Source organism: Toxorhynchites rutilus, chromosome 3 (genome assembly GCF_029784135.1).
Source record: "Toxorhynchites rutilus septentrionalis strain SRP chromosome 3, ASM2978413v1, whole genome shotgun sequence".
Classification (NCBI taxonomy): Eukaryota; Metazoa; Arthropoda; class Insecta; order Diptera; family Culicidae; genus Toxorhynchites; species Toxorhynchites rutilus.
This window is the reverse complement of record NC_073746.1, coordinates 17,220,709-17,247,959: the sequence shown is the minus strand read 5'-3', so window position 1 is coordinate 17,247,959 and position 27,251 is coordinate 17,220,709. Positions and strand designations below refer to the sequence as shown.

The 27,251-nt window shown below is 37.6% G+C and overlaps 1 protein-coding gene across 1 annotated transcript in view; it reads right to left on the bottom strand.

Moving 5' to 3' along the window:
* Positions 1 to 22,471, bottom strand: part of LOC129777304 (ATP-binding cassette sub-family G member 1) — a 150,516-nt gene extending 128,045 nt beyond the window's left edge. The window contains exon 1 of the mRNA XM_055783523.1: positions 22,012 to 22,471. The gene's annotated coding sequence lies outside the window, so the exon portion shown is untranslated. The remainder of the gene's footprint in view (positions 1 to 22,011) is intronic.
* Positions 22,472 to 27,251: the final 4,780 nt, after the last annotated feature.

Sequence of the window (27,251 nt, the reverse complement as noted above, 5' to 3'; positions counted from 1 at the left end):
TTGTTATGAATCACATCATAAAAATTTATTGTTAACATGCAAAAATTCTAAGTTTCGAAAACTCATAAAAATTCAATGTTCCACAAAATTCGTCAAAAATAGTTTTACCATCTTGGAACCATTTTTTAAATTTTCTACATGACTTCCATGTTATATGAAACATTAAAAAAAATATATAAAGGGTGTGTCACATCAAATTGCATCACGGAAAAACGCTGTAGAAATTCGCCCAGTAGACCGATCCTTTTGAAAATTTTAGACAGTAAAATAAAAACTATTAAACAACTTTTGGCATTTTCTTTTTATTCATACATCGAGCCCAAGCACGTATGCTCGCACCTTCCTCTTTACCCCGTCCATAAGGTTCTGTATAACGTCAGGTTGTAGTTTTTTTTTGAACAGAAATCCATTTTCTCTTGAAGTCCGCCTCCGATTTGACAACTTTTGGGTTCTTCCGGAGGGCCTGCTTCATAATCGCCCAATATTTTTCTATTGGGCGAAGCTCCGGCGCGTTGGGCGGGTTCATTTCCTTTGGCACGATGGTGAACCTGTTGGCTTCGTACCACTCCTACACGTCCTTTGAATAGTGGCACGAAGCGAGATCCGGCCAGAAGATGGTCGGGCCTTCGTGCTGCTTCAATAGTGGTAGTAAGCGCTTCTGTAGGCACTCCTTAAGGTAAACCTGCCCGTTTACCGTGCCGGTCATCACGAAGGGGGCGCTCCGCTTTCCGCAAGAGCAGATCGCTTGCCACACCATGTACTTTTTGGCAAACTTGGATAGTTTCTGCTTGCGAATCTCCTCCGGAACGCTGAATTTGTCCTCTGCGGAGAAGAACAACAGGCCCGGCAGCTGACGAAAGTTCGCTTTGACGTAGGTTTCGTCGTCCATTACCAGGCAATGCGGCTTCGTCAGCATTTCGGTGTACAGCTTCCGGGCTCGCGTCTTCCCCACCATGTTTTGCCTTTCGTCGCGGTTAGGAGCCTTCTGAACCTTGTATGTACGCAGGCCCTCCCGCTGTTTGGTCCGCTGGACGAATGAACTTGACAAATTCAGCTTATTGGCGACATCCCAGACCGAACTTCTAGGATCACGTCTAAACTGCTTAACTACGCGCTTGTGATCTTTTTCACTGACGGAGCATCCTTTTTTGCCGTTCTTCACCTTCCGGTCGATGGTTAGGTTCTCGAAGTATCGCTTTAGTACTCTGCTGACCGTGGATTGGACGACTCCCAGCATCTTACCGATGTCCCGATGTGACAACTCCGGATGCCCGGAAAGTGCACAGGATTAATTCACGACGCTCTTTTTCGTTCGACGACATTTTTCCAAATTTACGAAAAATTGACAGTGAAGCATGGCCAACGTGATCTATACACTCTTATCTGATTATAAGCGAAAGCTGAAGATATAATTCCTAAAAATTAAATTTCTACAGCGTTTTTTCCGTGATGCAATTTGATGTGACACACCCTTTATACAGCCATTCCATGCCAAACCGATATAGTGATTCTCAGATTTTCGTCAAAAGTGGTAGTTTTGTTCTTTATCGCAAAACATTAGACCCGATTTTTATATTTTTTCAGTAGGGTGACCATTTCCATTTCAGGGTTGTCGGAAAAATCAAATTTTTCCGCTTTTTTCCAAAAATGACTTTTTTAAAAATATTCATACCTTTTGAACTACTAAACCGATTCAGATGATCGACATATCAAATTAAAGCCAATCACCTTGTATTTAAAAAAAGATACCTGCAGAAAATTCGAATTTTGTTCTCTTTATTGATTGTATTCGTTTTTTATTGTTTTCATAGTCTCAGGACCAAGGGCGCTATCTATTTTTTCTGAAAAGCTAAGGATTTTTCACACAACATATGTCGAAAGGCGTTTTTTCGTTTTTAAGTTATGATTTTTCAAAGTTAACCGACGGTCCAAAAATCATTTTTTTAGATATGTTATGTAAAAAAACCTCAGCTTTCAAGAAAAAATATAAAAACATACAGCATCGTTGGTCCCAAAAATCATGTAAACTATGAAAAACCAATACAATAAAGAATTATGAAATAAAAATCAATTTTTTTTCGCAAGTCTAATATTTTTCAAAAAAAACTAGCTAATTGGCTTTTATTTTATGTGTCGATCATCTAAATCGGTCCAGTAGATCAAAAGTTATGAATTTTCGTGTTGGAGAAAAGAGGGAAAAAATTATTTTTCGAACCTTCGGTTAACTTTGAAAAATCATAAAAAAAGTACAATATTTTTTTCCTCAGTGTATATTTTTTTCACGTTTAATGATCAATACTCTATAACTTTTTCGGTACGACTCATAGTTTCTGAGATATGAATTATCAAAAATTTTCTCTTACTAAAATCGATACGCCCTTTTAAAAAGTTACACTTGAGTCCGAAAATTGCCAATTGCTGTGGAAAAGTCATATTTACTCCATCCCAAACGGAATACAAACTTTCATGTTTTGTCATTTGTCGATTTCATTTGGATCCTACGCAATAATTCACATATAGAAGCCGTTGTATAACTGCCCTTGTGGGAATTCCAGTGCCAATCTACTCAATTGGAATCGATGAACGGTGTGACGTGCAGTGTGTAATAATAGGAATCTATCAAAATGACAAAATATAGGTAGTGTTTCGTCGAAAGATAGTTCTAGTGTTTCTATCCATATATTCATAAACTATAATGCTTCCTCCATTCCTTTTTTTCCTTTTTTTTTGGTACCATGGACAAACAAAAAATATTCGAATTTGCACATTTGAAACACCGGTAGCATAAATATAAATCATCAAGCAATATTCCATACGGAAAATACGAACAAACTTACAACAGGTAGAACCACACAAATCAACGATGTGTAATGATTACTAAATTACACCATAGCAATTAAAACCCTAGCGGCCACGGAAATCGTTCTGCTCATTCCCCAATTCGCGAAACGTATTGCATTTCATGGCCCAGAAGCTGAATAATCAATTCACCACAAGTGGCTCTCTGCTGTGGTCTGCGAACTGGGTACGATTCAATGTGGATATGCAAAAGTCCATACAGAAATGTGTAACTAATTATAGCATGATGAAACCATCATCATTTGCATTTACTTACACGCTTTTACTCATCGGTGGCACCAACACCACACAATCCGAAACGTAATGTTACCATTTCTAGTAGTGGTGCTGCGATGAAACAAAATCAATATTTCGCAATGTTAGACTCCCGGAAGGAATGGTGAAGTGGTCGGGTACTTTCACAATGCTTGAATCCGCCTGGTTTGGTGTGGCACACCACACCAGGCAGACGGTCTGTGAGGTTTCACGTTTCAATTCACGCCACTACGGTGAGCAAACCTTGACGAACACAAACCATCGTCCGATGGGAAACGCCAAATCGGGGTCTATTTTTTTCCCACATGACGAACACTCCGAAGTAGACCCTTGAAAACACGGCGTAAGCAATATTGGCAATTTAAATTAATTAACCTTTTTTCTACCTTTGCTCCTTCGTTGGAATTCGCTGCGTACTCTATCGTCTGATGGTTCACTATCTTTTCGTAATTGAGTTGGATGGTTCACTATCTTTTCGTAATTGAAAGTTTATTTTGATTGTGAGATACGGGCATACGGCGGTCCTAAAGGTATCGTAGCTTCTGAAATGATAATAGTTCCTCACCTTCAGAATTATAATTTCCTGAATGTGTTGACCGTTACCGACCGAAATGATGAACACACAACCAGTAGAACCCATATCGTATGTTTTTTTTGCTATGTCATCTTTGTTTCGAAGCATGTTGATAAACAAAAAAGAACGCCCATCGACGGTGCACTGCGAGTTTTGGCCGTGTTTACTCACGGCTCGACTATTTGTCTCCGCCAAACAATTACCTTACTTGAGGAGACTTTTATTTGCTCGGTTTTTGGTACCAACGAATTTAATGTGTAAACAACAAGTTCAAGAAAGATCCAAGCCAGACGTTTGTACTCTTTCCGGATTTTTTCTTGGATAGGTGCAGCGTGCTCTTCGATCAAATTGGGTTTGTGATGAATCGACAAATTTGCGCGCTTTTTTTTTTTCTTTTATCGACAAGTCGTTTCAGTTGTTTTGTTCCTGGAGAAGATTATTTAAGTATCTGATATTGAGATGAGATCAACGAGCCACCAGTGAATAGGTATTCATTTACAAATGTGATGTGTTTGTTCTTGAATATTCCTGTGGGGAATATAAACCTTCATCTAACAACATTCCAAATGTCACTCTATTATAAAGTACCGGAAATTGATAATTCAAAACCCCTTTTAAATATGGATTGTCTTGCATCTTGTGGGGTGTGGAACGGGTCTGCTTGTTACAGTCGATGCTATTGCACACCATCACGATCTTTTCGGTCTCCCACAAGCTCTCGATCAGGTTCAGATTCGGAGATTCAAGTTGGTTTTATGTTCATTAAGCCATTGTTCAACCACGTTAGCAATGTGCTTTGAGTCATTTATCTTATTGAAAAAAAATTATAGGAGGTTGTGTCCAAGATACGACCGCATTGTTGACGTAGAACTACGCTGTTATTCTATATAAGTCGCTTATTCATACCTTCGGATATTATTCTATAATGCTGTGAAATTTTAGAAAGAACTGCTTAGTAGAATAATCTCTGAAATGGTTTTTTCATTGTAGAATTTGTTGACGATAATTGATTGATGATTCATTCTTGCCCTCGCAAAACAATACAAGCTGATCGTAAGTCGCAATTTATTTCATGTCAATGCAATGAAAATTTACCTCGAACGCTTTTCTTTTTTTTTGGCCTTTTTCACAATTGACATAGACTCGGCTAGACTCGATTATATACATGTACATGTACATGTACCAGCACCATTATTCCACATCTCATAACTACATCAATATATATTTGGCACCGCATGGAAACAACAACAATGACAACACTTGCAAGTATCAAATATCATGCTACATGTTATTTAGTATTGCCTTAAAGGAATCGCACCTCTAGGCATCGTTCGTACAACGTAAACCAAGCGCCAAACAAGCGTTCGCCATAGCATGCATACAGAGCCATACATTGGTGGCTTAAAACTACTAGGAATATAAAACACTTCTCATCATTTTGCGCTATTCTCAAAAGAAACGCTTCTGTTAATATTACTGGCCTCGAAAAAAGTTGTATTTCTTTCTCATACTCGAGAGAAGCGCAGCTATCACCTTTAGTGGAGGAAGTTTTGCTACTGGCAAACGAAACCACAGACAAAATCCCAGAACGACATTTACTTTCTCGGTGACTAAACAAGCGAACTAAACTCTTTTTGTTAATAACAACCTCGAAACAGTAGCAATGCTTCATAGCGCTAATGCAACTGGCACGCGAACCCAAATAACTTATAACATGTCTTACTGGATGCTTGGTATAACATGTCAAGATGCTTGGTATTCCCCAAATATTTTTTTGACGCACAACCTTATGATGACGGAAAACAAACAATGTTAACTGCTTGGAAAAAGACTGAATTATGCCACACAGCTTGTACTCTGCTGTAACACCCATCGATGCGGATTCGCTGATGAGTTTGTCAAGAGCGACCACCTTCACCACCAGCGGGGGAAGCTTGATTTTGGTTGCTGCTGTCTACTTCGCTGTTGTTCGATGCGGTGTCAGACTCGCGAAGGCTCGGTTCAGTGCGAGCGCTTTTCACTGCACCAACATCGCGTGCTTCACGAGATGATGCTTGCCTCGAAATTTGATTGCCCCTGGCAATGCGTTCGCTTCTTGCAGTGCTCGAGCCAGCCTTCCTCTTCTTCTTGCTCATCACACACTGCAGGAAGCGTCCAATTTATGACGCGGAAAGAAAAACACACGATACGAATAACGCCAAAAATGAACTGAAAAAACCACACGACGATATCCAAGTTGGATTACCACTGGTGGGGTCCAATCTTAGATCGAAGCGCAGCGAAAGCAAAGTGAACTGGATTGCTCAACAGTCCGATGCCGAATGAAAGTTTTCCTCAGCGAGATCCACTGTTTATACTCTAGGCAAGTATTCCCCTTCATTCTTCTACTTTTCCTTTGTTCATGGGGACTTTGAATCCTACGATTTCCCCTCCGTTGGTCGTCGATAAGCTGCTCGTTATTGACAGGTCTGTTCGGGAAAGCACACAAATGGACAGAACAAATGTATGGGAAAATGGGAACGCCTCAAGTTTTCATGAATTTTAACCATTTACAAACCAGGGGATTCTAATGTATAGCATATCAAACAAATCTTACGGAATTTCCGATTCGTTTAGTATGTGAATCGCCAAAATCCGTTCGCGGCAAAAATAGTTATTAACGTTAACTTTATTTCATAAAAACGTGACCTGTTTTCTGATTTGGCACCCTTAATGAAAGACGTAGTTCTACGTCAAAACAATCTTATAAGGCAGACATTGATCTACGAACATTAATCTTAAAGATGTTTTATACGCATAATTCTTCCAGTCGATGAATTGGATTAACAATAGAATAGATGTTCGAAATTCAACTATTGAGCAAATAGGAACCGACTAGTTTCGGAAAATCTGAATATACTTTAGAACTTAATCGCATAAACTTAGTTGAACACAGTCAGATCCGACCCCATATTTATAAAACGCATTAGGGCTTGTAATGAGACATGGGTTTACAAGTTTGACATGTAAACCAATCAACAAACTTCGGAATGAAGTCAAAACCGAACAAAAACCTACTTCAAAGTCGAATGAAAAGGTAAAGATAATATTGAGCAGTCACATCGCTTTCAATTGTGTAGGTGGCTCGGGATGTTCCGGAGATGAGGATATGGTGAATTGAATGACCCCTTTGATTCCTAGAGTGTATAGTTGGTTTAGACAGTTTGAACTGTATTGGAATGGTTCTTGACGGATTTGAAAACATAAATAACCTTATGAGTTATGAGTTATGAGACTACTATCAGGTGGATAAATAGAATCCCACCGTGGAGGCGATCTGGCGTAGTGGTAACATCCATGCCTCTCACGCTAAAGGTCACGAGTTCAACTCTCACTCCCGACATTCTTCCAAAAAATGGAAGTAAAAAGTGACGAACCAGCCAAATGAGTTGAAAGTCACTATAATACAGATAAAAAAAAAAAAGAATCCCACCGTTTTCTATCAGGTGGTGCAAGTAGTAATTTTTAGTCAAATAGTCGCATCAAAAACGCCACAATGTGAAGTTAGATACTTGTAAACATCGTCATTGCGATTGGTAGCTTTTACCGGTACAGTAAGTTACATTTAATGCGATATTTTGCTAATTGGATAGACCTGTAATGCGACACGTTTAATTGTACATTTTCTCCTCTAATTGGACATTTTTGTAAACATAGAGTTCGGGGCCCAAATCATGGCCCCACATTGAAAGTCGCCACCAGACGTCGACACTGTACTACTCTCATCGAAAATCTCCAATTACAGGTCAAAATCGCCTCCAATGCGACACTGAGTGGTGCCTCGGCATGTCGCATTAAATGTCAATGTATTAGCCACATTTTGTGCATGAAAATGAAGACATTCGAGCCATCAACAATTCGTTGAAATTTTGCTTTTCATGTCTAATTGAATTGAATTTTTGTGGATACTCATGATAACCTGTCAAGAATGGCTTCAACCCTTCAGAACTTGAGAATTTAGTATCGAAGACAAGGAGCATTCCAGAAAGGGATAAACTTTCAAATTGGCAGAATGGGAGGGGCTTTTTTCATGAGGGTTCAAATCAAACCCAAAAGGTAGTAGCGAAATCATTAGGCGCAACTCGGAAAACCATTTCGAATCGTTTGCGAGCTTTGGAGAAGAAACTGGGTTCCATGCGAATTGAAGCCGAGAGACCTCGTTCCACCGTTTCTTTGCATGCGAATTGCTACTCCAACGTTACAAACGGGGTTTTTAATACAGTTCAAATTTTGACCTTCTGTTATCCATCGAAGAGCACAACTCTCACAGCTGAAAAATACTCTCTGCACATTCGACTCGAAATGCGCTACACTTCGACGTTACTTTTAACCCATAAAGAGTTGGAGTTCGTAAAAAATTGAATAATCAATCGGAAAAAGGTCGTCAATAAGTCATTCACGATTCAGTCTTCAGTCATTCAGTTAGCGACCAGACGGTAACGGCAACGAGGCTTTCCAAATGGCCTTTTTAAGAGGGTTTAGCTTTATATTTCAGGTTGGCCTTTTCCAAGGCTACAGGCGAATGAACAGACGAATAAACTGAGAAAGCCTCTAGAATTCAAAACATCACCAATAGGTCATCGACACTTCCAATATACATAATTTATACGAATAGGGAATAGGGAATAGGGAATAGGGAATAGGGAATAGGGAATAGGGAATAGGGAATAGGGAATAGGGAATAGGGAATAGGGAATAGGGAATAGGGAATAGGGAATAGGGAATAGGGAATAGGGAATAGGGAATAGGGAATAGGGAATAGGGAATAGGGAATAGGGAATAGGGAATAGGGAATAGGGAATAGGGAATAGGGAATAGGGAATAGGGAATAGGGAATAGGGAATAGGGAATAGGGAATAGGGAATAGGGAATAGGGAATAGGGAATAGGGAATAGGGAATAGGGAATAGGGAATAGGGAATAGGGAATAGGGAATAGGGAATAGGGAATAGGGAATAGGGAATAGGGAATAGGGAATAGGGAATAGGGAATAGGGAATAGGGAATAGGGAATAGGGAATAGGGAATAGGGAATAGGGAATAGGGAATAGGGAATAGGGAATAGGGAATAGGGAATAGGGAATAGGGAATAGGGAATAGGGAATAGGGAATAGGGAATAGGGAATAGGGAATAGGGAATAGGGAATAGGGAATAGGGAATAGGGAATAGGGAATAGGGAATAGGGAATAGGGAATAGGGAATAGGGAATAGGGAATAGGGAATAGGGAATAGGGAATAGGGAATAGGGAATAGGGAATAGGGAATAGGGAATAGGGAATAGGGAATAGGGAATAGGGAATAGGGAATAGGGAATAGGGAATAGGGAATAGGGAATAGAGAATAGAGAATAGGGAATAGGGAATAGGGAATAGGGAATAGGGAATAGGGAATAGAGAATAGAGAATAGAGAATAGAGAATAGGGAATAGGGAATAGGGAATAGGGAATAGGGAATAGGGAATAGGGAATAGGGAATAGGGAATAGGGAATAGGGAATAGGGAATAGGGAATAGCGAATAGGAAATAGGGAATAGGGAGTCTCCCTAACCGAAGTAGAACCAAAAAACGGCGAAAATTAGCTTTTTATTTTAGAAAATTTTAGAAGACGCTGGATTCAAGTGCCTAAAATATGTTCAGGCAAATCAGAGATTACCAGAACACTACAAAAATTAAATAGCTTGGTCTGTCGATATACAGCTGCGAATACGAGGTGTGGCGATTCTTTTCCAGGATTTTTAAAATACAAAACAAGCAATCAAAAACATGCTATGACTTCTTTGCAGCGTGGTTCCACTACGATTATCATGGAACGGAAAATTGTTAATGAGAATGGGAAAAGATTCCCCGCAGTTAACTATGTGAAAAAAAAGGCTTTTACAAACTGTTTCATCTGTACCAGAAGGGGAAAAAATCTTTCTCATCTGTACTTTTTCTTCAAAAATCTTTACCATCGAGAATGTTCATTGTAGAGAAGAACCATGAAGCATGAAAAAATACTCATTTATTTACTTAAAAATATTATATTTACTCACTAACTTTACGCCTATATTTACTTATTACAAATTATTACGTATTAACGCCACCGGGGCCAAATTGTCATTGTGATTTTATTTTTCCGTAATGGAATTTATTCTCGTGTGAATGTAATGAGTGATTTCTAGTGATAATACTGTCAAAAAAAAGGAGAGAAATTTTCCACGCGGAAAAATATGTACCAATTTGTACTTTTTGACGAAAATCAGTAATCTGTGCCGAATCTGTACCAAAAATAACCAAAAAAATCTGTACCTATCCAGATAAATATGCACGTGTTGCAACATTGCACACAATGTTTGAATAACTGAGATGATTATTCATTCTCGTTCTCATACGAAAAGTCAGTATCAAACACGCGAATAAATATTGAATAAATCCATAAGAATATGGACAAGGTACAAAATGTTGAACCCTTCTTTCAGAAATATATATATATATATATATATATATATATATATATATATATATATATATATATATATATATATATATATATATATATATATATATATATATATATTATTTTTGTTTGATTTAGAGGTACTAACATATAAAGTGATCAGCTATTGCTATTGCTACACATGATCGTTTTATGTATTTGTTTTCTTCTATTTTGAATCATGGACATTTTAATTTTTGTTATAATTAGTAAAATAAACTACCTACCTAATCTAACCAAAATCTACAGCTATGATCTCACTAGAATTCAACCCCTGTCAAACTGAGCTGGTCGACATATCCACTGTCCGCTGCATACGGATCACCGAAGAACTAAAAGCACGACCACAAAACTGTCACGGTTTTAATCATCAATGACAATGTACGCAGCCTCCTGTGAGAGAAAACAAAAAGGTCAACTTCGTCACCAACGTGGGATTCTTCATTGGATTCCTTCTCACTATCCATCTCTGGTTGATTGTGAAGCTAAAGACTAACAGTTGGGAAAACTACGCAATGTGACCTCAACTGAATAAATTTTCACACGGAGCTTCGATGGTTTACATTTGAAACTCCGGCGGAAACCAATGGTATTAATTGGGTAGCACATTAAGTTTGAGGTTCCCATAGCAAACAGATTTGTGACCAGTAGTAGAAGCTTCGGTTTCAATTCTCTGAGCGGGAATCAAACAATTTGAACAGTTTTTTTCTCGTCAAAAGAATTCTGTAACGTTGTATTTTGACTCCTTATCTCCAAAATTTCACATAAAACTTTTCAATGAATCATGAACGGTCCAATGACTCATTACAAGTATAATCTCCAGAAATTGTAGAATATTTTGCAAGCTTTTACTTCTGTAATGATTCGGATTTTTAATTATCCTAGAGCATTATGGTAATAATTCTGTGTAATGATTAATCATAAAATTTCGTCTTAAAAGATTCTCCCTGCGATACACGCTCCAAATCAATTTCAGAATTTGAAATAATGATAGATTATGACAAAAAGAAACCAATTTTGCATACTCAGTCAATTCTAAAAGCACTAAACTAAGGGCCTGATTCTGGAATACATTTCACGGTGGAAACGAAGGGCCTGATTCTCGAATACACTTCGAATACACTTCACGGTGGAAACGAAATAAACGGCACGCCATTGAACTACGTTTTACGAGTTAGTGAAGTGTCGAAAATAATGATGAGTTTTCAGGCAGAATGAGCATTTTTCAGATAAAAAATCATTAATGAAAATTAACTTCTTCGTATCAAATTGGTATTCAATGTGAATGGAAAACTTTGTTTTATTCATGTGATATAATAATCTCATGCAAAAATTCCATCTGAAGATAATTTGATATTATAATGATAAATTTAGTGGGAAACTAATCTCGCATCCAGATCTCGACACCGTACCGTTGTCATCGCGAATACGAATCGTAGTGTATTCGAGAATCAGGCCCTAAATTTCAAGATGGCATTAAAGTTTTTGCAATAATAATAAAAAAATCCGGACACGTGCATACAAATAGGGTAAGTTGGGGGATTTCGACATACGGGGTGAATTGGACCACCCCTTTATCTCAAAAAGTACGGCTCAACTTCGATTTTTTTATAATGTCATCTCCTTCTATTGTTGAACCGTATGTACCTAACGTAAAAAAAACTTTGGTAAAATTTAACAAGTGGAGAAAAACGGTAGCATGAACACAACAAACACTTTGATTGTCAGAAAATGTGAGTTTTCCAATCGTGATTTTAAGGTTATTTTCCGCTGACTAAACAAACATTTCGTGTATTGTGCAGTAAAGTTCTGTTAGCCTACAGAAGAGGAACAATTTGATGTAGCGAAACTGTGAGTTAGATAACAATAAATGAAATTAATTGAATTTCAATTTTTGCATGTTGTGTGGGGTGTGGGGAATTGGTCCTACAGGTTTATTTATTTATTTATTATTTATTATTTATTCACTCTCATAGCGTAAGACTGCAGTCTTTTTGGTGCTATAAAGTTATGAAGTATGGTATGAAGTGCGTTGGTAATTTGTAAAATAATAACAATCCTTCTAATACTACAAACTAACTATTTCTCGACCGATTGAAATAATCCATACATTGCTTCCTGAACACGAATGATGACTCTTGATTTTGGAGATTACAGGGAAGCTTCAATTTTTCATATAGATATGCGGGTGTTCTTGTTGTAATCATTTTATGTAATAATATACAAGATCTAGCTTCAATAAAATTGTGGAATGAATATCCTAAGAGTGAGTGTTGTAAGTGTGAGACAGAATCCATTCGACCCAAATTGAAAATAAATCTTTCGCAAGAATTCAGTGCAACTCTGAGTCTGTCTTGAACTCGGATTGCAGCACAACTAATTAAAAAATCACAGGATATAAAATGTGGCAATATGAGGCTTTTAAATAATTTGAGTTTAGTCGAATAATGCAAAACGTGTTTTTTTGAGTGCAATGTCCTCAGACAAAAATAAACTCTACCACATTGACTCAGTATGTGCTTATCCCAATTAAAATCGCTTTGTATAACAAAACCTAAACTTGATGCGGAATCTACAAAGCTAATTGTTTCGTTGCCGATGTTTATGTTTGGAAATTCTTCATTCATATTACGTCGAATAAACAATGCTTGCGTTTTTTTAGCATTGAGTTTCAATAAATTTTGAAATGACCACTTTCTTATTGCTTCAAGGTCTTCATTAATTATGCCACTAGTTTCATTCATATTTCTATTATTACAATTGAAATATAATTGTACGTCGTCTGCAAATAAATGTATGGAAGAGTTCCTGATCACACTTGGCAAATCATTGATGTAGAGACTGAAGAGAATTGGGCCTAGAACAGAGCCCTGAAGAACACCAGAATAAACTGGCAAAAAACTGGATAATATCTGATTACAAGAAACTGCTTGTTGACGGTTGACCAAATATGAATGGACCAAAGAAACTGCGCTCCTGTTGAAATTGAAAGTATTTTCCAGTTTGTGGCACAGTAAAAGATGCGAAATAGTGTCGAACGCCTTAGAAAAATCTAAGAGAATTAACACAACCCGATTGCCTTTATCTAAAATAACACCAATGTCATCACAAATTTTTAACATTGCAGTTTTAGTGCTGTGGCCAGAACGATAGCCAGACTGAAAGGGCGATAATAGATTATTATTGTGAACATAGGAACATATCTGGTTCTTCAGCAACGTTTCGAAAACTTTGGACAATGCGTTCAAAATGCTGATAGGGCGCAAATTGTCTAATGAAGCTAAATTTGACTTTTTTCGGAATGGAATTATTTTAGACATTTTCCATAATTTGGGATAAATGCACGTGTCAATAATTTTGTTGAAAATGTGAGCTAATGGTTCTAGTAGTAAAGGTAAAATACTTTTAATAAAACTAATGGGAATTATTAGGTTTGAAGCTTTTCTTTGGTCTAATTGATTCCATTTCTCTGACCAAGCATCGAAATCGTTTGAAAACGACCGAACAACAGTGGAAAGATCCATGCAGAATTCGAAATGGTCTCAATGCAAATTTTCTGGTCTGGAATCTGGCCAAGACACCTGGTATCGATCCCAGAACACTATACCTGATTGTAATATTATCGTGAATTACTGACCATAAACACAAAGATTTTTTTTTTTTTTTTGAAACATACACCGGACCAAATCAGTCTTGATGCGGGGTTTTTAATGTCCAAAAATCATCTCTTTTATGATATAATATATTTGGTAATTTAGAGCTTGATATAATGATTAAACATTATTGATTGAGAGAAAACAAGTGTAGCTCAGTGTACAATGTGACATTTTTTATTTAACCTGTATTGGTTTGGAAATATTAGTTGATTTGCCTAGGGGGTCCAAATTCCCCCCATTTCCCCCACTAGCCATGCGATCGCCTTGGGTGACTAGTACAATTTTTCCAAAGCTGCCATTGGTAACTATATCTAACTTACAACCTTGCACAGACTTTCATTGTTTTAATTCAGATTGGTCATTGTTCAACCCGGTGAGCAAATGCTCCACAAAATAATCTTTCTCATGCTTCTCTTATTAAGAGGAGCAAATTTCTAGTTTCTCTTTGGCAGTCAGTTTGTAAATATGTATAGCAAACTCGTTCTTTCTTATTGTCACTGCGCTAAAATGCATTGTGAAGGAGTCTGAGACGAGCCGATTTAAATTAGCAGTTTCGAACGTTTGCTCAAAACCGGTTATTTTCGGAGGATTTTTTTGTTTTTTATTGTGTAGCTTCACTGTGCGCAACATCTGAGCATGGACTCACGGCATTTGATATGACGTTTTTGGGTTGTTATCATCTACTTGATTATTATTCGTTCGGCGGTGGTATGCTTTGTTGCGTTATTCAATCCTCATTTGGATTAGAAAACAAACAAAAAGGTCAATAAACTACTGAATATGTTAAATACTCTGCTCTTTTATGTTTTTCCGTTTCAGCTGTTTTCCCATCCTCAATCATTACCACTCCACCCAGAAAACAATGTATAATGTAAGTATCTCTTAAATCTCTTTTTTTAATACGACCAAGGGTTTATCAATTTGCTTCACTTCTGTTACTTTTGCTCGACTTGCTTGGCTATGAATTTGAAACATTCCTGACATCAATGTGAATAAATATTCACACAGCACGTGCCTTCTCACTTATCTGTATCACTTTCTAAAGCAATAGGGCAATGGAACCTGTGGGAATAATTTGTTCCATTATACATTTCATTATTCCAGCAGATGCTAATCAGTAACGAATCGTAAAGGCGAATGATTAGCCATGCTCATGATATTTAAATACAATGAAACAATTTCGATGTACAACCGCTTTCTGATAATCAACATGCAAATACCGCAGATGATGTTAGGATGTTAGGAATCTAAGTTTGGGGCAATTTTGCGATCTAATTATTGATAGATTTATTTATAGATTAATTCTCGATAAAAACGCAAATCATAATTAAAATTAATCTTCCGGATGAAACAATAATCGTATGACTTGTACACACACCAGCATCCAACGCTTGGTGAGAAACATATGATAGAAGAAAGACAGCCCTAAATCGGACAATTCCTTCCTCGAGTTCTGCTCGTATCAACACATCCGGCGATCCTTTTTGTTTTTTTTGGTATAGATAGAAGAAGATATATGAGTGCGTTTCATCACATTAAAATCCATTTCCAGTTTCAAACAAACATCAATTTCGATAGCCCAAACATCAGATGGACTAACAGCACTTGTCACTATGTAATTGTAGAACATATGGAAATTTAATTTTCCGAATTTTTCCTTTTTCGTTCAGAGTTTTCCGAAAATTTTCAATTGTCACGTTTGGCTGGAATATTTTTGGTTGAAATATGTGTAATATTTTTATGAGACCTGCTCTCCATCCCAGAGGAGGGAGGGGTGTCAAACCATTATAAAACATTTCTCATACCCGAAAACCCTCACATCCCAAATTGTGCTATATTAGTTTTCGAGTTATGCAGAAATTTGAGAGAAGAGGGATGAGTAGAAGAAGGAGTAGAGAAGAGGGAGGAGGGAGGATGGCTGCCCCCACTTAGAGAGGGGGGAGGGGTCTCAAACTATCACGAAAACCTTCCCCGGCCCCAAAATCCCCTACATACCAATTTTCATGTGGATCGGTTCAGTAGTTTCCGAGTCTATAAGAATCAGACAGACAGACAGAAATTCATTTATATATATATATATATATATATATATATATATATATATATATATATATATAGATCCTTATATATATATATATATATATATATATCCTTTGTTCTATGTATATGATATGCATAGACACTTTTTTATTTTCCTATTTATCTCAAATATCCTCCAAAGTATTCTATCATTTCTGTTGGGAGGACATCCCACCAACCATCAATTGGCGTTACCAAATTTGCCAGCGGGGCTCTCCAGCTGACAGCCGTCAGCTGGAGATGCCGCCGCGGCTCTCGGTTTACATTGTCGTCGACAACGACAGCCATCATTGGAACACAAGTAAAAAGATTTGCGATCAGCAGCTCGCGCACATTAGTTTTATTGTTCGTAGTTATCGTTTAATAAATATATGTATTTTTACCACTAATCGCGAGTTGCTCATTCATAACCCACATATCGCAACAATTTCAATTTGGGTGAAGTCAAACTCAACGATAGATAGACGACGAATGTATTCTTTTGGAGACATTCTTTGTCACAATATACCATGTCCCACTGTCGGTTCATGTGAGCTTTGGCAAAACTCAGACGTCTTCCGATGTGAGATGGTGTAAGATGAGGAGTTTTAACCTTTCAAGCCCTCTTTATGTGAGGATTTTTTACCAAAATTTGACGAATTGTCACCCGAGCAGTTGAGTAGTTGAAATAAAGGGTGTGTCACATCAAATTGCATCACGGAAAAAACGCTGTAGAAATTTAATTTTTAGGAATTATATCTTCAGCTTTCGCTTATAATCAGATAAGAGTGTATAGATCACGTTGGCCATGCTTCACTGTCAATTTTTCGTAAATTTGGAAAAATGTCGTCGAACGAAAAAGAGCGTCGTGAATTAATCCTGTGCACTCATTTCGAGAATCCGGAGTTGTCACATCGGGACATCGGTAAGATGCTGGGAATCGTCCAATCCACGGTCAGCAGTGTACTAAAACGATACTTCGAGAACCTAACCATCGACCGGAAGGTGAAGAACGGCAACAATGGATGCTCCGTCAGTGAAAAAGATCACAAGCGCGTAGTTAAGCAGTTTAGACGTGATCCGAGAAGTTTGGTCCGGGATGTCGCCAATAAGCTGAATTTGTCAAGTTCATTCGTCCAGCGGACCAAGCAGCGGGAGGGCCTGCGTACATACAAGGTTCAGAAGGCTCCTAACCGCGACGAAAGGCAAAACATGGTGGGGAAGACGCGAGCCCGGAAGCTGTACACCGAAATGCTGACGAAGCCGCATTGCCTGGTAATGGACGACGAAACCTACGTCAAAGCGGACTTTCGTCAGCTGCCGGGCCTGTTGTTCTTCTCCGCAGAGGACAAATTCAGCGTTCCGGAGGAGATTCGCAAGCAGAAACTATCCAAGTTTGCCAAAAAGTACATGGTGTGGCAAGCGATCTGCTCTTGCGGAAAGCGGAGCGCCCCTTCGTGATGACCGGCACGGTAAACGGGCAGGTTTACCTTAAGGAGTGCCTACAGAAGCGCTTACTACCACTATTGAAGGAGCACGAGGGCCCGACCATCTTCTGGCCGGATCTCGCTTCGTGCCACTATTCAAAGGACGTGTTGGAGTGGTACGAAGCCAACGGGGTCACCTTCGTGCCAAAGGAAATGAACCCGCCCAACGCGCCGGAGCTTCGCCCAATAGAGAAATATTGGGCGATTATGAAGCAGGCCCTCCGGAAGAACCCAAAAGTTGTCAAATCGGAGGCGGACTTCAAGAGAAAATGGATTTCTGTTCAAAAAAAACTACAACCTGACGTTATACAGAACCTTATGGACGGGGTAAAGAGGAAGGTGCGAGCATACGGGCTTGGGCTCGAAGTATGAATAAAAAGAAAATGCCAAAAGTTGTAATATTTTTTATTTTACTGTCTAAAATTTTCAAAAGGATCGGTCTACTGGGCGAATTTCTACGGCGTTTTTTCCGTGATGCAATTTGATGTGACACACCCTTTATTGCTTTATTTGCACATGCGATTTTGAGGTATTCGAAACTGTTCTAGCTATCTCTCGCTCATCCCGGTCAGAGAGCTTCGATTTACGTGGAGCTCTCCCCTTCTTACCATATCCTTGAGGATTCGCCAAATAATTGAGCGCTGCTTGATGGGATCGTCCAATCCGACGAAAAATTTCTCTGATACCAACATTTTCTTGGTGAAATTCATCGATTTGTCTTTTCTCTCTCTCCGTGAGAACTTTTCCCTTAGGTATTTGCCAGATTTAATTGATCAAAACAACTAAAACAACAGAAAATGTAGGAGAAATATAGAAATTTGACAGTTTAAAATACGACAACATTCGTTTACGCTCAGCGCTTGCACACACACATATGAAAATCATGCAGTGTATGGAAGTCACCAATACCTACACACTACAATATAAATTGAAGCATTGTTTGTTTACAATGACACAAAGCAGCAAGATCATCACCTGGTCTTATAGAAGTTGGACAGAGAGTAAACAAAGTGTCATTCACATTGGCACATAAAAGTCTATTGTTGTTGTCTACACAAAGAGTTTTCAACAAAATCAAAAAGGATGGAAAGAAAATCAGCATGCAAATTTTGTTGTACAGGATCATTCGCAGCAGATTTCATAGCGCAAGGTTGCAGAGAAGTTCGGAATATGCCGGTGAAATTGCGCACAAGCACAAAGCTCACGGTTCGCTTGCGGACAGATGATCCGGAATAAGCCGTCATGGGAAGACGGATCTACGAGTCATCCGGGAAGTGAAGAAACCTCCAAAAGTATTGTACAAAGTCATTCAGGAAAACTTCTATTTGGCGGTATCGCTCAGAACCTTACGCCACAGACTAGCTGAGCATGGACTCAAGAGCAGATGCACAAAAAAGTATATATATATATATATATATATATATATATATATATATATATATATATATATATATATATATATATATATATATATATATATATATATATATATATATATATATATATATATATATATATATATATATATATATATATATAAATGGATTTCTGTCTGTCTGTCTGTCTGATTCTTATGGATTCTTATGGACTCGGAAACTACTGAACCGATCAACATGAAAATTGGTATGTAGGGGTTTTAGGGCCGGGGAAGGTTTTCGTGATAGTTTGAGACCCCTCACCCCTCTCTAAGGGGGGGCTGTCGTACAAATGAAACACAAATTTCTGCATTACTCGTGAATTAATCAAGCAAATGAAACCTAATTTGGCATGTGAAGGTTTTAGGGTACAATAAATGTTTCTATGATGGTTAGACTCTCCACCCTCCTCACTAATGGGGGGCTGCCACACAAATGAAACCCAAATTTCTGAATTACTCGTGGATTAATCAAGCAAATTAGACGAAATTTAGCATGTGGAGGTTCTAGGGTGCAATACATAATTCTATGGTGGTTAGACACTCCACCCCCTCTCTAAGGGGAGGCTGCCATACAAATGAAACACAAATTTCTGCATTACTCGAGAATTAATCAAGCAAACGAAACCAAATTAGGTATATGGGGGTTTTAGGGCGCAAGCTGCCATACAAATGAAGGACAAATTTCTGCGTGACTCGAAAACTAATCAAGAAAATATCAAATTTGGCATGCGAAGGTTTTAGGGGATACAAAACTTTTCTATGGCGAATAAACACTCCTCCCGTCTCTCTGAGGGGGGAGAGGTGCTGCCATAAAAATGAAGCATACATTTCCGCATAATTCAAAAGCTAATCAAGCAAAAGGAACTAAATTTGGCATGTGGAGGTTTTATGGGGAAGAATTAATACCACAGACAGACAGACAATTCATACCACAGGTTCGACACTCCTCCCCTCTTTCTAAGGGGGTCTCCCATACAAATGAAACACAACTTCCTGCATAACTCGAGAACTAATCAAGCGAGCCAAATTTGGCATGTGAAGATTTTAGGGGGCACGAAACGTTTCTATGGTGAATAGAAACTCCTCCCCCCTCTCTAAGTGAGTAGAGGGGAGGGTCTGTCTCTATTCTATCATATTTTCTGTAACAAACATTTATTCCATGTAACGGAGAAACATGTTATTTGCAAGTGGTTGAGAAATCTTGAACGAGAATTGTGTCTGAAAATGATCTGAGTTTCTAGTACTTCTAACTAGAATTTTTTTTAGTAAAAGTTAAATTCAACGGGGTCGATTAGAAGATCTATCAATGTACAGTTCTGCGATTGGACTCATGAACTTGCGCTTAGTAAGAAAACGTGAATGTTTGAAGGTATTGATAACAAAAAATAATTTTTGGGCGGGACGAAGTTTGCCAAGTCAGCTAGTCAGCCATAAAAAAAAAATGACACGGTTGAAATTTGCCCGGAAACATGTTAACAAATCCAGAGACTTTTGGAAAAAAGTACATTGGACTGGTGAATCGAAATTCGAGCGGCGGAGTGATGATGAAGGATTGCAGGAATGTCATTTGCAGGCTACAGTCAAGTACGGAGGAGCCAACGTAATGGTGTGGGAATGCTTTTCCTGGGGTTGGGATTCCGGTGCGAATTCACGGTAGCAGATGATGTCTACATTGACATCCTTAAGGACAACCTGAAGGAATCGCTTCGAAAAACTGGCCCATGAAACAGCTTCGTTTTCCAACAGGACAACGACTCGTAGTATAATGCTAAGAAGACCAAAGCCTATTTCCGTTCACGCAGAATAAAACTCCTTGAATGGCCACTACAAATTCGTGATCTCAACCGATTGAGAACCTGTTGGCCATTCTCGATAACAAAGTAGTAAAAGGTATCACTAATAAGGACATTTATTTCACGGCTGCTTTTATTGTGTGATTTGTTATTTCTCGAACTCGGGCTTTTATAATTGTTTTCTATTTTTATTTTACGTGCTGATAAAAAAAAAGTTTGGTTTAAGTTTTATGAATTGAATACAGCTAAATATGATGTAAATGCAATGAAAAATGTTGTTTTCAGAATAAAGGCTCATGATATTTTTTTACTTAACAAAATTGTTTTTTTATTCAAACATGTAAGGGAGTGATCAAAAGATAACACAAATGGTCAAACTTGTTTATTACTTGAAAGAGTAATAGTTAACAAATAATTCTATAAAATAACGGTAGTAGTTTTTGATAAGATAGTCAGAAATTAGGAATAGTTTATAGACATTGCCTATTTAGAATTTCATTGAAATATTAACATGATCAATTGCTAGCGTAAATTACAACGAATTGTTCACACAAGTGTATTTAATGCATCTGTACAGCTTCTAAAAGAGCAGTTCAGTAACTACCGCCAAGCATTGTGTCCATTATGTGAAACAAAAACACTTCAAGTAATGACCATGCAAACACATCAAATGGGTCGCTGTGAAGACCCATTTTTTATAATTATCCCTAATTCAACCGTTATATGGTTGACCTTCGAGCCAACCAACAATAAATCGACCATTCTCCATTCACTCAAGTTGCCACTGAAAGACCCTAATTACACACCGTCAGGTCAGCACACAGTTCAAACAATTGAGCCAAGATTGAGACATTCATCATCACTCGAGAGGCAAACGCTGGTAGCCGCTTGGTGATCATCATTAAGTTTAGATGAAGATCCGTGATAAATAGTATCGGATTTCAAGAGCGAACAGCTGTGGAATGGTTTCGATTTTTGTTGCGTTGAAGACTCTCGTTGTAGAAAACACTTTTGGTCTGACTGGAACCACATCAAACGAAAGGCAGCAGAGAAAGCCGCTATCCATTGCAGTACCGAATTGAACCGTGTGTCGGATGGAAAACGTGATTGTAAAACAATCTAAACCACAAACCACAAAGAGAGGTAGAAAGTATGGATATCGAATGAAAACACACCGGGTGAGAACCAACACGCATGTGGGGACCAAACTCAACATTACTAATTTAGTGGGTTTCCAAACAAATGAATTGCTGCTGTATTGGAGAAACACAGGACTTTATTCAATGTAAGCAACATGAGGAGGTTTTCCACACGAAAGTTTAACAGAATGTGTGCCAGAACCTTTGAATATTTCCCAACATTCTTTTGGAGAATTCAATGATAAGCGTTTGATAACATACCGTGAAGAGTATCTTAGAGTTTCCCAGCTATTCCAACGGTAGTAGTTTTTGTCTGTAATAATCCTTCAACTTCCTGGCACTCAACTTTGTTTCTCAGGCACACGCAACACCAAAAACAAGGTCAACACTACACACTGCACCGAACATTCCATCCAACACTTTCCAGAATCATCCCCAAGTGGCTTCCTTCCTTCCTATTTTTATGTCGATCGAAATCACTTTCCGTTTCGTCACAATTGCAAACTCATCACCAAACGATTGCTGTATTATGTGTTTAGTATTTAGCAAACCAATTCAAAGCGCGTCGCGTCCGAGAAACTTCACACCATATCACTATAACACAGTATTTAAACTAGAGAACGCTAATCAGCGCAAATAATAAAAGCAAGCGCGCAAACACGACCGCGTGGACGGCGTCAGAAGCTTTGGTATGATAAAAAAATAAGCGTGCACTCAGAACCACGGCCAAAAAACTACTGAGCTCAGGAGCTAGTAGTGCTACACGGTGAGCCATCTGAGCAACAACAACAAAAAAACACATCATTAAAGCGCGCGCCAATGTGAAGCGAAGCAGAAAACATCGAAAAGTAACGGCGGTCGACCGGCGGATTGTTTTGTTTCTGGTGCGATTTCATCGCACACTTGGCACTATGTTGTATGAAGAAAAAAAACAAACACTTGTTGGAGCTCTGCCCAGAGCATGCTGAGCCGGTTGTGTGGACGCTCTCATGAGTGATACTTTGTATGGGACGCTGTGAGACGTGAGATGAGATGGGACGAGGCTTGAGCCGATAGTGAAAATTTCGCGATGTTAGATAAATCAATTCTGATAATCGTTGAACTGTGTGAAAAAACTGACTTGTTTGTTGTTCATTTTTCACGTCTTATATTTTTGACGTAGGTCTAGGTCTGTCATTTCCTTACTGGGGCGTAAGTTCAAAGTTTCGAAAACGAGAGCGTTACGCCGGACCAACAATATTTTGATCGTTAATATTTCCTAACGAAATAACTAATACCAAAATGGTATGATAACCACTTCATTCGAAAGATTAAAGGCCCACGTGTTATATGTTTGTTAATTATTGTTCCAAAAACTGGTTCCAATGGCTTAAAAATGGCTTTGAAATAGGCCATTGAAATCACAAAAATCTGTATACAAGCTAGCGCCCGCTCGGAAACCCACTCAATTATAATTGTACACCGGGTGAAGCATGCCATCGTTGCTGCAACATTGATGTGGCGAAGTTATCTTCGTTCATCAAGAAAGCGCTGATAAATGGTGTCACCATCGAGAGCCTGGTTACGCAAACGAAGGGCACTGGTGCGTCGTGTTCGTTCAAACATGTACCGTGACCTCCCCCATTCTACCGGAAACAACAACCGCTGTACCAAATAATTAAACTGAAACTTGCTGCTTGTGAAGAAGGCGACTAGCGGCTGCCCGAAAGCAAAAGTCAACTGAATTTTCAGAAATCGCTGCACAGAAGCCGCGACTGCAAAAAAAGTAGGACTCAAGAGATTTTGTTTTGTTTTCAGCAAACAAATATCAAATTGTTCTTCTCAGAATTCGAGATTTCTTTAAAGGACGAATTTCATGCCAACTCGACTGGCCTTTGGCAGCACCATTTCAGATACCAATGAAACGTTGTGGGTGTAAAGACATGGGTCATTTAAGCAACTTTGCATACTTGAAATATTAAAAAAATAATTAGACTGCTTATTGGAAAAAGCCAAGTTTTTTCTTCTTAATTTTTTACAAAAAATTATTACAGAAAAACTATGACACCTACAAAAGTCATGTAAAAGGATGAAATGTAGGAAATTGTTTAAATTTTCACAAAAAAAAATACCAAAAGTTTTTCGAAAAAAAAAATAGTCGACAAAAAACTTATTTTAAAGATATATATATATATTTGATCACAGTGTTTTGATAAACTCTTTGACGAATTTCATGCCAATTCGTCTTAGGAGTTGGCAGCACCATCTCAGATAGCAGTGAAACGTTGTGGGTGTAAAGACATGGGTCATTTAGCCCTCCTGTACTCGCGTGCAAAATCATAACACGTATACTCGCGCACGGTGTCACAGACCGAAAATTGAACTTCTCTGTAATGTTGCCATTGTGTATTTTTCAGGTTTTATTGGCATTTATTTGAAGAAGAGGGTATGTTTAAATGAAACAACTCCAAAAAATATGTTGCCTTCGTCATTATTATGTTTTAATAGTCATCTAATTCAGCCTCCTCAAAATAGAGTAATTTTTGATACACCAACACAAATAACGAAATTCGAATTTTTCACTGTTATTAATTAAAAGTAAGCAACTGAATATAATTCATGGAAGTATAAAGAGCTATAAAATAACATAAAAACCGTATTAATCGATTGGGGTTTCATTGGAGTAAGAATCAGAACATAGCATAACTGCATGCTCGAAACAAACATATTTTTTACATTTCATGCAGTTGTTGCGTGTTTTTCGGGTCTTTTCTCGAAAGAGAAGAATGTATATGCATATTTCTAATATTCTTTGTCTCTGTTTTCTTGGTAAACTAAGAATTAATGCCTTTTTTTAGATGGGGCATAAAAAGATTATATAAAAGGATTTCTAGGAACTTCCTTTTCTTGTTTTTTTGTCGATATTATCAATTAGAAAAACAAAATCCCCCGAAACTGTAACTGTTAAAAATTACCATAAGCAACCGATCAGTTTATAGTTTACTGTTCACAATTCTTTCACAAGTGTGGATGTGTATGACCATTATATTTAGCGAATAACTATACGAAAGTCAAACATTTATAGTTTGCTTTTGAACGTATGAATCTAATGACGAATAGTTAATATATGGATCAGTTCAATCCAGCTAGAAAAAGGACTGAAATCAAATAAGAATAGTCCGGTAATGATCTTATGCATTATATTCAATAAATATTCCACGCCACTAACATTAATTTATACATTTCATTCAACAATATTCTAGAATATGAAAAAGGCACTTGTCCAAAAAAGTTACTCCTATACTCGCGTCGGTGAGTCAGACCGAAAGTGTTAAAAAGGAGCACACGCCCCCTTTGTACCAACACATGCGATACGCTAAACGATGACGAACGACGAATAACGAAGCTAGATAAAATCGCAAAGTCGTAGTGTTGATATTTTCTGAGAAATGAACGAATTATTGATTTCTCGGTTTGACAGACCAATGCGCGAGTATAGGAGTGTTAAGCAACTTTGCATACTTGAAATATTCGAAAAAGTATTAGACCACTTTTTGGAAAAAGCCAATTTTTTCTTCTTAATTTTTTACAAAAATTTATGACTTAGAAACTATGATACCTACAAAATTATTGTCAAAGGATGTAAAAAATTGTTTATATTTTTACAAAAAAATACCATAACTTTTTTGAAAAAAAATTTCGCTGACAAAAAAGTAATTTAAAAAATTTAAATTCATTTTTCTCAAAAAGGTATTTTTTCAAAATTCTTAAAAATATATATATATATATGAATAGCCCTTAAAATATCCAACAAGTCGTCCATACATCGGATAATAGGCACTTTTACAGGGAAAAAGCATTTCGAACAACAACTTTTTCATATTTTATTTGAAAAAAAATACAACTTATCCTAATTTGGTTTAAAGTCAAGATAGCGATATAATATATTCCACAAAGTTTTAGATCTTGTTAAAATATAAACTTTTGTCAACATTCAATCTCTTATAGTTTTCTGAATATAAGTCATTTTTGTATGAAGACTCCTGAAAAAAAAAATGGTTGGGTTATATCTATGATATAACCGCAAGATTGACGTGGGAGTACCTTAGCTTAGCAATCATTTCAGTGAGCAGAAGATATGAGGGCATATCCTTCAATGCATCTTGAATAACCGAGCCAAAGCGTTATGTTCGTACTCGTTCTTGTAATCAGTGTTAGGAAAACACTTTTCGGAATGCAAAAAAATGTAAGGGATTGTATCTAGGCCACGACCGCATATTTTCGACGTAGAACTACGCAATTATATTATGCAATCCACCTGTTTAACACTTCCAATATTATTTTAGATTGCATCGAAATCTTTGTAATATATTATGTTCTTCGTTAAAATAAATTTGATGAACGTCCTTTTACGTTTGATATGATGTCTAGGACTATCAAAATATGTGAACGGAGGAATTGTCAAACGATCATTGCATTTTCCCTCTGAAATTATTGCACATCTCATGTTTACGTAGTTCTCGAACCGCAAAAGTTCATTCACCTCTGGTATCTGAAATGACGATTTTCCCAGGTTTCTCAATTTAAAAGTACATTTTAGAGAACATATTCCGGTCTGCACAACGACAAGCAAGTACAAAAGTACTCAACACCAAAAAACACCCCCGACTTGCATGTATTTGCAAAGTAGATTCCCCCAGGCTCATTAACTTTGAAGTCCGTGTTAGGGAAACACAGCTCAGTGGGAAAAAATAACCCCGGCTTGTATGTTTTGACAAAGCGGATTCCCCCAGGCACATTGATTTTGAAGTCCGTGTTAGGGAAACATGGGAACAAAAACACCCTCGACTTGCATGTATATTTGCAAAGCGGATTTCCACCGGCACATCGATTTTGAAGTCTGTGTTGGGGAAACCTTAAATCGGGCCAATCAAACGCCTTGGCAGTTAAGGCGTTTAGATAACGCTTGAAATTTAATAGTTATTCAACTGTTCATCTCATTAAAAATATCATTTTATTAATTGTGATAGACGCGTAGAAAAATGTCCTACCAATTGATGAAAACATATTTCCGATCTGTTGAGAAATGTTCGAGTTATAAGCATTCGAAATACGGCTAGGGTTAGCACACAAATCGGCAGAACAAATGTAAAAGTTCTTCCTGTTTCCAAAAATTTAAACCGTTTAGAGATTAGTGAATTGTAATGTATAGAATATGAAACAAATCTTGAAGAATTTCCGATTCTATTGGTATGCAAATCATGAGAATTCGTTCGTTTGAATTCGTTTTTTTGTTTTTTTGACGTAGAACTACGTCTCTTTTACACAGTTATTGACGTGACATCAATCGAAGGGTCGGATTGCATTAGACAATTTAACTGTTTAATTTCGCATAACTTTACTAACCGTTATTTTTTATTTAATGTTTATACTTTTAATTTAATATAATTGATTAATTAACAATGGGTATTGGTAACCAAATTGTTTTATTGGTCCACGGAGACTTTGAGGGTGCTGAAGGA